The sequence below is a fragment of the Scyliorhinus torazame genome, chromosome 5 (genome assembly GCF_047496885.1).
Source record: "Scyliorhinus torazame isolate Kashiwa2021f chromosome 5, sScyTor2.1, whole genome shotgun sequence".
Taxonomy (NCBI): domain Eukaryota; kingdom Metazoa; phylum Chordata; class Chondrichthyes; order Carcharhiniformes; family Scyliorhinidae; genus Scyliorhinus; species Scyliorhinus torazame.
The window spans coordinates 270,350,722-270,363,029 of NC_092711.1; the positions used below are offsets into that span (position 1 = coordinate 270,350,722).

At 46.7% G+C, this 12,308-nt stretch overlaps 1 long non-coding RNA gene across 1 annotated transcript in view; it reads right to left on the reverse strand.

Moving 5' to 3' along the window:
- Window positions 1–201: 201 nt before the first annotated feature.
- The window catches only part of LOC140421117 (uncharacterized), a 37,713-nt gene continuing 25,606 nt past the window's right edge, over window positions 202–12,308 (reverse strand). Inside the window, exons 2-3 of the long non-coding RNA XR_011946674.1 lie at window positions 2,767–3,107; window positions 202–893 (exon numbers count right to left, since the gene is read on the reverse strand). This is a non-coding gene — a long non-coding RNA (uncharacterized lncRNA). The remainder of the gene's footprint in view (window positions 894–2,766; window positions 3,108–12,308) is intronic.

Sequence of the window (12,308 nt, forward strand, 5' to 3'; positions counted from 1 at the left end):
AATGTTATGCCTGACCTTGGAGTATTTGATGGATCACCAGAGGGAACTTGACTCTGCAACTAACCCATGCTGTACATCACGTTAGAATACCAAAATACCGAAATCAATACCAAAATATTAAAAAGGTTCAGTTGAAGAGCATTGACCTTAATGAATGTAAAAATGTTGAGATTAAAATAATTCATGGGTTTTTACCAGGCAGGAAGTATGACTATCCTCATTGTCTTGACTTTGATTGTTGAAGTTAACTAGGCAGTTCTGTGATCTTGTCGTTCCATTTCCCAAGGTGTCCTGCTGTCCAAGAGCTTCTGATACAGTCTCATCCAAGATCTCTCTAATGATCATTGGGTGGTCCTCCTTGATGTGTATGTTGCTCAGATCTTTTTGCTTTACTTGAAAAGTTTCTGCTGTCAAATTAGTATGTGCCTTCACAACATAGAGCTCCTTATCAATATCATTGTTATTCAGGAACAAAACACATTTTTTGGAAAAGCAAATGACACTTGGTCTGTGCTTTACAACTTTGAAATATCTTCTTGGCACACTTTCTGGTTTGGGGTTCAGCACCTGAGCAGACAGAGAGTCATTCCGAATCAATGCAAAGTCACAATCATCTTTCATATGACTGACACTCCTTTCTTTAGGAAGCACATGAGTATTAGTAAACATTTCATCAGCGTATGCAGTGGTGAAACCAACAGTAGTAGTTTTCTCAGGTGAAGGCCACTCTGCTGATATGGGTTGGTGAGCCACCTCTTTATTTGGCATTTGAACTCTGTCACCTGAGTTCATTTTGAATCAACTGTAGATCTCCTACCCATCCAATGAATTCAGCAGTTCTTGAGCCTCATTCTATCAGGATAGTTTTTTCCAGCAAGAATCTTGCTCACAGCCTATTGAAAAATCAACAACAATGTTTTTTAATTCCACAATATACCCTTGCAAATCTACCGAAAAGGACACATTCAACAACCAGACTTCATTCCCTTCATGTAACAAAATCAAAGGGAAAGTCATACCTGTGGAACCTTCTTTTTTACAAAAGGCATCTCACCATCAGGAAATTTTTTGGTTGGATTAATTCCAATAGAACTCAAACTGAAACTGAATGGGGTTGCACACGTTAAGGCTTTTGTGCATTTTTAGTTCTACACTGACACACACTCAAACAATTTAATGTAGGTGTAAAAATGATCAAATGTAGCTTAATGCTTAAAGAGGCAGTATGGCTAATAATAGTAATAATCTTTATTAGTGTCAGAAGTAGGCTTACATTAACACTGCAATGAAATTACAGTGAAAAGCCCCTAGTCGCCACACTACGGCGCCTGTTCGAGTACACTGAGGGAGAATTCAGAATATCCAATTCACCTAACAAGCACGTGTTTTGGGACTTGTGGGACGAAGCCAGAGCACCCGCAGACACGGGGAGAACGTGAGCCAAGCTGGTAATCGAACCCGGGTCCCTGAGCACTGTGAAGCAACATTGTGCTCCCGTGCCAGCCCTATTAGGAACCCTTTTAAAGAGGGAGAATTAGTGCTAGGTTGACAGGCTGTTGCATTGTAATTTGCCTCAGTTGTTCACGCTTTCACACTGAGTCTGAATGTTGTGAACTGAAGCCACATTTTATGAACTTCATGGACAACCTACACTAACAGGATTGAAGGAGTATTACTAATTTAAAAGTGTTATTTGCTGGATGGACCAAGTTTCTGTCTGGCTACGGAGATAAGTACAAAGGAGTCCATAGCACTATTGGAAAAAGTGGCGTTCTCCTAGTTTCCTGGTCTTCAATTAACACAACTGAAATCGGATTATGTGATCATTCATCCATTCATATTATGTACAATGTGATTGTTGTGTTTGCATACACTTTAAAAGTAGTCCTGATTGTGAAATACTTTGGGAAGTTCTGAGGATGTGATAATGTAGTACAGATGATTTCTCTTTTGCGGTGGTTCTGCCATAATGATTCTCCACGTTTAAGTCATCTGCTATCACTTTCCAGGCTCAAGTCTGAAGAATGTGGTCAATTGGGCAGAATACCAGAGTGATGTTAGTACCTTCAGGAAAGAAAATTATCTGACAATGGGGCTATGTCCCCACGCCCGCGAGAAAACGGGTGTGAATCACTGTGGACTTTCCTGGAGAAAGTCCAGAGTGATTCTCCATTTTGAACGGGGCAAGCAGGGCCCCGGAGTAGTCCACACAGCACTGGCTGTCGATACGGGGCCCTGCATTTCTGGACGCGGGTCCGTGCATTCGCACGGCAGCCGCCTGCGGCGGCGGCTCCATGCAACATGGCGAACCCACACAGCAAGCCGGCCCCAACAATATAGACCCCCCCCTCCCAGATCGCGCCTGCTGATCGGTGGCCCCCGATCAGAAACCTGGCCATCCTAGAGGCCCGCCGCCACCAGGTGACGGATCCCCCGCCCCCCCCACCTGGGCGGCCGCAGACTGTGTCCGCAGCCGCCATTCCGAGTGCCCGCTGGGTGGAACCATGAGGGAACCACGTCGGCAGGAACTCGGCCAGCTGCCGGCTGAGAATCGTCGCGGGGCCTCTTTCAATGGCCCCTGACCGGTGCCACATCGACCGCGCGCGCACAACTGGCGGCGATTCTCCGATCAGCGGAGAAACCCGGGAAGTCGTCGGACCCGATCGCGAGTCCGCCTCGCGCTGAGCGCGATTTCAGTGCAGAGGCTCAGAGAATCCCGCCCCCGAATTTTAAAACTGGGAAGAAAAAGCAGTGTTCAATAATTACCGTTTTCTAACTGTTTTCAAAATGGAGAGCACATTTTGCATTGCTTGAGTCTTCCAAAGGATTGTATTCTTGTTGAAATCTATTGTGCCTGATGAGCTCTAAAGAGAAAGCAATGGAAAGTAATCCTTAAAAGGGATGCTGCAAAGAAAACTATTTTTTGAATCTAGCCCTGATATGCCCAGAGTATCGTAGTGGTGAAGACACATCTTAGAATAGCATTAAATAATGCTCTAGAAAGTCCCATTGTTGATTCATCACAGCTGTGATTCATTGACCCTGGATGAAGAAGAGGAACATCGGCCAAGATTCCTGAATACTCTCCAAAGTCTTCTGCTGGGTTCCTGTGAAAATAGATGACAATAAGATCAGTCCGAGCTATTGTATCATGGCTTACCAATGTTTACTGTAGAAAGAATGTTAGTTAGTTGATTGTTGTGGATTGAAGTAGTCACACCAGGAACTACCTGTCATGATATTCAAACACACACATCATGATAGACACACCAACAGACAAATCAGAACACACAACACCACAACCAATCACAGAAAGATATAAAAGCACAAACACGACACCCGGTGGTCAGTATTAGCTGGAGACGAGGACCAGGACAGACCTGCTACACGACACACTCAGGGAGACAGCACGTGCAGAGTATCCAGAATGAACTGTATTATAAGAGTTAAAATAAAATAGAGTTGTACCACATACAACTGTGTTGGCTCATCTGTGCACCAGAGAACCCAACACCACATGGTACAGGAGTGGATCGATACCTGCCGGCATACCTCAGTGTACAGAGACAACCAGCAGTGCCCAGGCAAAATGATAGAGCTCCCGGTTCCGCAGCCGCTCCAGTGCCACGGCGATCTCCGCGAAAACTGGCGGCGATTCCGGCAAGTGTTCTCATTGTTCCTGGTGGCAGCTGAACTCCAAGACCTGGATGGTAGCGAAAAAATTGAATTTCTCCTCACCATCGCCGGTGCAAGGGCAAGAGAAATATTCACAAGGTTCAGGTTCTTCAGGAGGCAGCAAAGGTACGATTACCAGGCAGTCCTGGACAAATTCTCCAAGTACTGTGAAGAAAACGCAATCCAATCGGCAAGTAAAGGTAAGAAAAGCGGCAGTACTCACCTCGTGGCCGGGATCCCGGAGCCCGAATTCCCAGAGGCCGAAATCCCGGGCCTGAGAGAGGGCTGGGTCGAGGTCGGCGGCCATCTTGCTAAAGGTATCACGCCAGCAGTTGCGCGAGCAGTGCGCAGAACCGGAAGTTTCGTTTGTGCATGCGCGAGATGCTGCGCATGCGCAGTCAAGAAAACGGCCATCGGTAAAGGAACAGCGATCTGAGCATGCGCAGTCGCTTCCTACGTGCTACATACCGAGCGTCAGGATGTCAGAGGCCCCAGACTGCACCAATTTAAAGGGGAAACGTCCCAAATCCAATTTAAAAGAGAAACGTCCCAAATCAAAAAAACAAAAATCTGTTAAAGCTGTAAAACAACCTTCCCTCACCTGGAATGACAGCACATTGCCGCAAATTGACCCAGGAGATGAATTTGACCTCCGAAGAACCCTCCGACAAGCAGTTACCTACGCACAAGCCGATGATTCCGACCTCGAATACTTCGATGACGATCTTTACAGTGTTTCCGGACCTCGCAAGCCCAATGATAGCTCCGTGGTCCTATATGACTATGACTCGGACGAACCTTTCGTGTTGCACATTGGCGGCCCCCACATTGAATCCGACGCAGATGCGGATTCATTTTTCGGATTTGAGGATCTTCAATCCAGCAGATATGACGTCCCAACTTATCAGTACCGGATGATGCTGCAGCCTGACATTAACAGACAGGGAGCGGTGCAAGCACACGGAGAGCGCCCTGCTGCCACACAGAGCATGGTCCACGTCCCGCTCAACGTTCCCAACTCTATGAAAGAAGACATGCAAGACTCCAGAGCGCAGTCCTTGCATGAACCAGAAGTGACTCCAGAGTCACAAGCCTCCACAGCAAGCTCGTGGACAGACTCCACAATTGCAGAAACGCAAGACTCCAGAGCGCAGTCCTTGCACGAACAAGAAGTGACTCCAGTGTCACAAGCCTCCACAGAGAGCTCGTGGACAGCCTCCACGATAGAAGCAACGCAAGACTCCAGAGCGCAGTCCTTGCATGAACAAGAAGTGACTCCAGAGTCAGAAGCCTCCACAGAGAGCTCGTGGACAGCCTCCACGATAGAAGCAACGCAAGACTCCAGAGCGCAGTCCTTGCACGAACAAGAAGTGACTCCAGTGTCACAAGCCTCCACAGAGAGCTCGTGGACAGCCTCCACGATAGAAGCAACGCAAGACTCCAATGCGCGGTCCTTGCAGGAACAAGACCATGAGGGTCTAGCAACCTCTCCTGACCAACCAGCGGCAGACGATGCAAGTCTGCCATGCTCACGTGAACAGCAAGAAGGCTATAACAGCCTACCATGCTCCACTACACAGCAGCATGACCATGACGGTCTCTCATGCTACAATGAAGGGCACAGCGCTGAAGACTGTTCAAGCCCAACTGAAGACAAGCCAAAGGAATCGCCTCTTCCAAGCCCGAAGAAAAAAGGTTTATGCGCTGACCTTCAGGATCATTATAGCCGAACAGAGATTAATAATGCTGCACGGTAACAGAAGGATGCTGAGGATTTGCTAAAGAAATTAATTGAATGTTTAACTTGCAAGGAGCAGACTGAGAATTGCCAGTGTTTTAGTACGGATCGAAAAAATGGACAAGACATTGATCCTCAGGTAATGGAAATAACACAACCTGAATCATATCTACAGCAGGGACAAATGTCTCCCTTCAACACAACGCCGCAAAGTCCCAACTTCGGAGACCAGCAGTTAGTCAGTAATGACTCTTCAAACCTTGAGGGGAACATTAATTGCATTGAACCTATACACACTCCACTGATAAATGAGCAGACCATTGGAGCAAGAATCCTGAGGACACCGACATCGAGTAGCCAAATAACGAATTTAAAACCCGCAGCAGTTTCAAGTGAACCAAGTGTGCTTTCCACTAATGGTGAAGATGCAGATAAGGTCGACCCGATTATCCATTGTACCACACTAACCCCAGTGATTAAGCAGTTATGTATGGGGAGTATAATGTGGGCAATTGAGAACAGTAAAAGAGAGACTGTGACCATGCCAGTCCCAGCAAAATCAGACCCAGAGACCATGAAGGCATGTACATTAGACAAAGATACATATGAGGTACCTGAGAAGAAAAGTGAAACGGAATGTTCTTTCGAAAATAGCACAATGTCGATAGAAACATTGGATCCTATATTCGAGACCATACATATGGGAGAATTTGGGGGTAATAAACAAGGTTCTGCAATGTCTGGGGGAAGATTTAAAATTCCAAAGAAGAAAAGCCCAAATGAAGGACAACGGCAAGACAATGACAGTCCACCGACATGGTGTGCACCACCAGATGAAAACTCTGACAATTTACCCAACCCTAGTGAACAGCAAGCTGCTAATGAGGATCTATCCACGGGATGTGAGACGAGTGACGACAGCATCCCACTTCCCATGCAAAAGGTGCAAGGTGACAGACCTCGCCTAGTGCGTACCGAGGCACTCGACGATCACGGTGGGACCACTGACGACTGCGGTGGCGGCGCACCGCTTCCACCCTCGATGGCTCGAGCCTCTCCACTGGTTGGTGCATTCCTGCATGTTCCGACTCCAGAAGTGCAGCTTCAGGGAATCTCGGCTGCCTCCAGTGAACCTGTTGGGCCTCCGGACGGGGAGCATCGACGGAAGGCAGACCGGACTCCAGATGGGGAGCAGCCAAGCGCCGACTCTGATTCGCGCACGCCAGACCTTGCTCCGGACGGGCGGTGTCGCGGCCTTGGTGATGGCACGCTCAGGGTGACGGCGGATGCCACGGCGACAGGGAATGGATCGCGTGGCAGTCCCACTGGGTCGGCAGTGGCGACCAGCACCGGCGGTCCAAGACGGACACACCAATTCGCGCCATCGCCAGACGTTGATGCGAGCAACAATTCTCTCTCCAAGGCGACATGCTTCGACGTTTCTCTGCGGAGTCGCCCTTCCGGCACAGCAGGTGGCCGGAACCAGCGTGCACGGTCTCGGCCAACTTCCACATCTGGCACAGTCATCGCCTTGCATGATATTAGTGATGGTGCTACTTCGATGGCAACGACCCATCGGCTACAAGATGCCGTCCACCACAAACATAAAAAGAAAAAAGACTCCACCTTGTTCCTGGCATGCAGGGCGGATGGATTGGTGCGTAGGCGCAATCAGCGAGCTTTGCGCCGCCTTCCACGCTCGCAACTGAACCGTACGCACACGCCGGATCCTCCACTGGTTCCCAAGGATGACTTCGTGGAGATGCCACGGATCATGCCCCTTCCATCGCCACCAGAACCAAACCACAGCCAAGGCAACACTAACAAAGATGTTGAATGTTATATTTGCACGAATGAAAAACCAAGCACTGCACGAAGTACAACAAATGGAAAAGTAGAGACTTCGGCAACAGCATCACCTCCAACAGTCCAAGGTGATCCAGTGTGACCCCAAATCTCCACAGCTGAACCGGCTTGAGGACCAGCCTATTCTTGAGGCGGTCACCCATTAGACTGGACTTATAACGCTGTTCATACGTTCAAAAAGTCATACACTTCTGTATTATAACCTGTTGTTGTTTATCGTTCCAGATATCGTCTGACCGGACCACTGTTCAAGTTGGTTTTTTTCTCGCATTCATGTTTTGTTATGGTACAACCTTGTTAGTGTGACGCACCCGACATCGCCCCATGTAAATAGTTACATCATATACACACGCTGTACACAACACATGCACACACTCTTAGATGCACTCACGACACGATTATATTTATAACCACGTAGGCACATATCTTTGTAAAAAGGGGGGATGTCATGATATTCAAACACACACATCATGATAGACACACCAACAGACAAATCAGAACACACAACACCACAACCAATCACAGAAAGATATAAAAGCACAAACACGACACCCGGTGGTCAGTATTAGCTGGAGACGAGGACCAGGACAGACCTGCTACACGACACACTCAGGGAGACAGCACGTGCAGAGTATCCAGAACGAACTGTATTATAAGAGTTAAAATAAAATAGAGTTGTACCACATACAACTGTGTTGGCTCATCTGTGCACGAGAGAACCCAACACCACACTACCCACCTGGGAAAAGTCAATATCTTCAAGAGGGGAAAGGAGAAAATAAGAAGAGAAAAAACTGTAAGCATTTTGAAGTCACAAATAGTATGTTAGAAATGGTAATGCTGCTCCTTCATTGTCCTTCAAAATTAGTCTTTCTAAAAATGAATAATCATCTCTTGAGTCTTCGGGAGATTGAACCTAAAGGCATCACATCTCTAATGGCAGAAGCAATAAAAATAACAGCAACTTGCATTAAATAGAGTGCCTTTAATACAGTAAAATATACCAAAGCACTTCACAGGGGCTTTTTGAAACAAACTTTGATACCAGGACATAGGGGGAGGCATTAGAACATACCAAAAACTTTGGCAAGGAAATAGGTTTCAAAGGAGAGTCTTAAAGAAAAAGACAAAGATGTAGGGAGAGAATTGCAGATTTAGGACCAAGGAAACCTACCACATAGCTGCCAATGATGCAGTGATGAAAATCAAGGATGCACCAGAGGCCAGAATTGGAAGGATACAGACCGTCTCCAGTCTTAATCTTCCATGATCATGTCAGCTAATTATCGTGCAGGGTTGTAGGTTGGAGGAGGTTACAAGGGTTTGTTTTATCCTTTCATGAGATGTGAGTGTGACTGGCTCAGCAAGCATTTTTATTGCCCTTCTCTAATTGTCCATGATGTTCTTAAAAGAAGGGCTGTAAATAAAATTCCCTTTATTTCGAAACGGTCCCAGCGGATTGAAAAATAGCAAATGTAACACCTTTGTTCAGCAAGGGAAGCATGGGAACACTATCACCAGGAAGTCTCCACCTTCTTGAACTGCTGCAGTGCCTGTGGTGTAGGGATAACCACAGTGCTGTTAGGAAGGAAGTTCCAGAATTTTGACCCAATGACAGTGAAGGACCGGTGATATAGTTTCAAGTCAGGATGGTGTGTAACCTGGAGGGGAACGTGTAGGTGGTGGTGTTCCCATACATCTGCTGCCCTTGTCATTAAAGGTGGTAAAGATCACAGGTTTGGAAGGAGCGTTTATTCATTCATGGGATGTGGGCTTCGCTGGCTCGGCCAGCATTTATTGCCCATCCTTAATTGCTGCCTTCTTGAACCATTGCAGTCCATGTAGTGTAGGCAAACCCACAGTGCAGCTAGGGAGGGAGTTCCAGGATTTTGACAAACGACTGTGAAGGAACAGCAAAATATTTTGTATTATGATTGAAGTAGCTTGGAGAAGGACTTCCTGGTGGTAGTGTTCCCATTTACTGCTACTCTTGTTGAACAAAGATGCTACATTTGCTATTCTTCAATCCACTGGGATCCTTTCAGAATCTGGGGAATTTTGAAATATTATAACCAATGCCTCGTCTATTTTTAAGAAGCTCATTTGCAGGCCATCTGATCCTGGGGACTTGTCAGCTCATAGATCTAATAGCTTTCCCAGCACCTTTTCCCTGATGATGGTCATTGTTTTAAATTCGTCCATTCCTTTCCCCAATTGAGTTGGTGCCCTAGAGGCACCTTTCCCATCAGGTTATTGATTAATCATGTCTCATTACACAATACCAAATCTAGAATAGCCGACTCTCTGGGATCTAGATGACTACCTAGTTGGGTCTAGTATGTAATGCTCGAAGAAATTGTCCCGAGTGCACTCATTTCTAGGCTACCTTGGCCAACCTGATACATCCAATCCATATGTAGATTGAAGCCACTCATGATTATTACAGTACCTTTCCTATATGCCTATTTATATACTTATTCTCATTTATTTCTTCCTGCATACTCTATCCTACAGTGTAGCTACTGTTAGGGAGCCTATAAACTACTCCCACAAATGACCTCTTAACTTTCCTATTTCTTATTTCTACCCAAAGTGAATCTAGTTTATGCTCTTTCAAGCTAAAGTCATTTCTCACAATTGTACAAATAATATCCTTTACTTTTTTTATTTTTAAAAAAAATGTTTATTAAGAATTTTTCAACAACATTTTCAACCATACAACCCCCCCCCCCCCCCATAACAAAAAAGAAAAGAAAGGTTGCATAGCAAGACATAAACATATCAATTCAACATAATACAGAACTTTCTACATTGGATTCCTCCCGCACATATCGGCTTTCCCAAACGTTTACGTATTTTCTTGCTCAAGTGCCCCTAGGAAAAAAAACCTTCCCCGTCCACCCTTCTTCCCCCCCCCCCCCCCCCCCGAAAGAGATGTCCCCCCTCCCCTCCCCCCCCCTCTCCCCCCCTGGGTTGCTGCTGCTGCTGAGCAAACCTCATCAATAATATCCTTGATTAACAGAGCTACCTTACCATGTTTTCCTAGATTTCTGTCTGTTCAAAATGTCAAACGCCCTCCAATATTAGTCTCCTTGCACCCACGTTTCTTTAATGGCTATCAGGTCACACATACTTATTCCTATCTGTCCAAGAAATTCACCCATTTTGTTATGAATGCTCTGCACATTGAGATGCGGAGCCTTTAAATCTGTCTTTTTACTACTTTTGTAATCTCTCGCACTGCGTTATCTGGCCCGCTGCTCTCTCTCCTCTCCCGCCGCTCTCTTTCCCCTCCCACCGCTCTCTCTCCTATGCCCCTGCTCTCTCCTCTCCCACCACTCTCTCTCCTCTCCCACTGCTTTATCTGGCCCACCACTCTCTCTCCACTCCCCCAACTCTTTCTCCTCTCCCACTACTTTCTCCTCTCCTGCCACTATTTCTTCTCTCGCCCCACTTTATCCGGTCTCTCGCTCACTGTCTTCTCCCTTTGTTTTAGCCGGTCAGCTGCTCTCCCTCTTCTTCTTTAACTTTATCCGGTCCGTCGCTCTCCCTCCTCTCCCTCTACTTTATTCCGTCCGCTGCTCTCTCTTCTCCCTCAACTTTATCCAGTCCGTCGTTCTCCCTCCTCTCCCTCTATTTTATCTCGTCCGTTGCTCTGTCTCCTTCTACTTTATCTGGTCCGTTGTTCTGTCTCCTCGCCCTCTACTTTATCTGGTCCCTCGCTCTCTCTCCTCTCCATGTTTTATCTGGTCTGTCACTCCCTCTCCATTCCCTTTGTTTGCTCCAATCCACTGCTCTGTCTCCTCTCCCTCTACTTTATCCGATCCCTCACTCTCTCTCTTCTCCCTGTTTTATTTGGTCGGTCACTCCCTCTCCATTCCCTTAGTTTGACCCAATCCACTGCTTTCTCTCCCCTACCTCTACTTTATCCAGTTCCTCATTCGCTCTCATTTTCATTTGTTTTATCTGGTCCATTACTTTCTCTCCTTCTGCTTTATCTGGTCCTGCCCCTCTCTCCTCTCCTACTGTTTAAATCGGCTACACTCTCCCCTCTTGTGCTGCTTTATCTCTATCTATGAACATAGCTATCACCGAGAATATTCAACCAGATCAGAAAGTTGTGGGTTTAAGCCCCACACATAATCCAGGTTGAAACTCCAGGGCAGTATTGAGGAGTTTTGCATTGTGAGCGATATAATTCTTTGGGTAAACCATTAACCTAAAGACCATTCAGCCTGTTGTGGTAATTCAAGTGAACATTCAAGATTCTATGGCATTACTTGAAGAAGAACAAGGAGTTCTCGGAGTCTCCGGACTAAAATTCCTCTCTCAACAAAAGGCACCAAAAGCTCACTGTGGAACATGGCGGGTCTATTTCCAGTCTTTATTCTTTCATGGGATGTGAGTGTCGTTGACAAGTCCAGTATTTGTTGCCCAGCCATACTCGCCCTTGAACTGAGTGGTTTCCGAGGCTATTTCAGAGGGCAGTTAAGGTTCAACCATATTTCTGTGGGCCCGGAGTCACGTGTAGAACAGGTAAGGATAGCAGACTTCTCTTCCTAAAGAGCATTCAGGAACCAGATGAATTTTTTGCAACAATCGGTAGTGGTTGGCATGGTCACCATTACTGAGACTAGCTCCATATTCCAGCTTTTATTAATTTAATTTAAATTTTACCAGCTGCCGTAGTGGGATTTGATCCCAGCCCCCGGTCACTGTCCATGTGGAGTTTGCACATTCTCTCCATGTCTGCATGGGCTCAACCCCACAACAGGGCAGCACGGTAGCATGGTCCCACATGGTCCCATGTGTGTTAGCACAATTGCTTCACAGCTCCAGGGTCCCAGGTTCGATTCCCCGCTGGGTCACTGTCTGTGCAGAGTCTGCACGTTCTTCCCGTGTCTGCGTGGGTTTCCTCCGGGTGCTCCGGTTTCCTCCCACAGTCCAAAGGTGTGCAGGTTAGGTGGATTGGCCAAACTAAATTGCCCTTAGTGTCCAAAATTGCCCTTAGTGCTGGGTGGGGTTACTG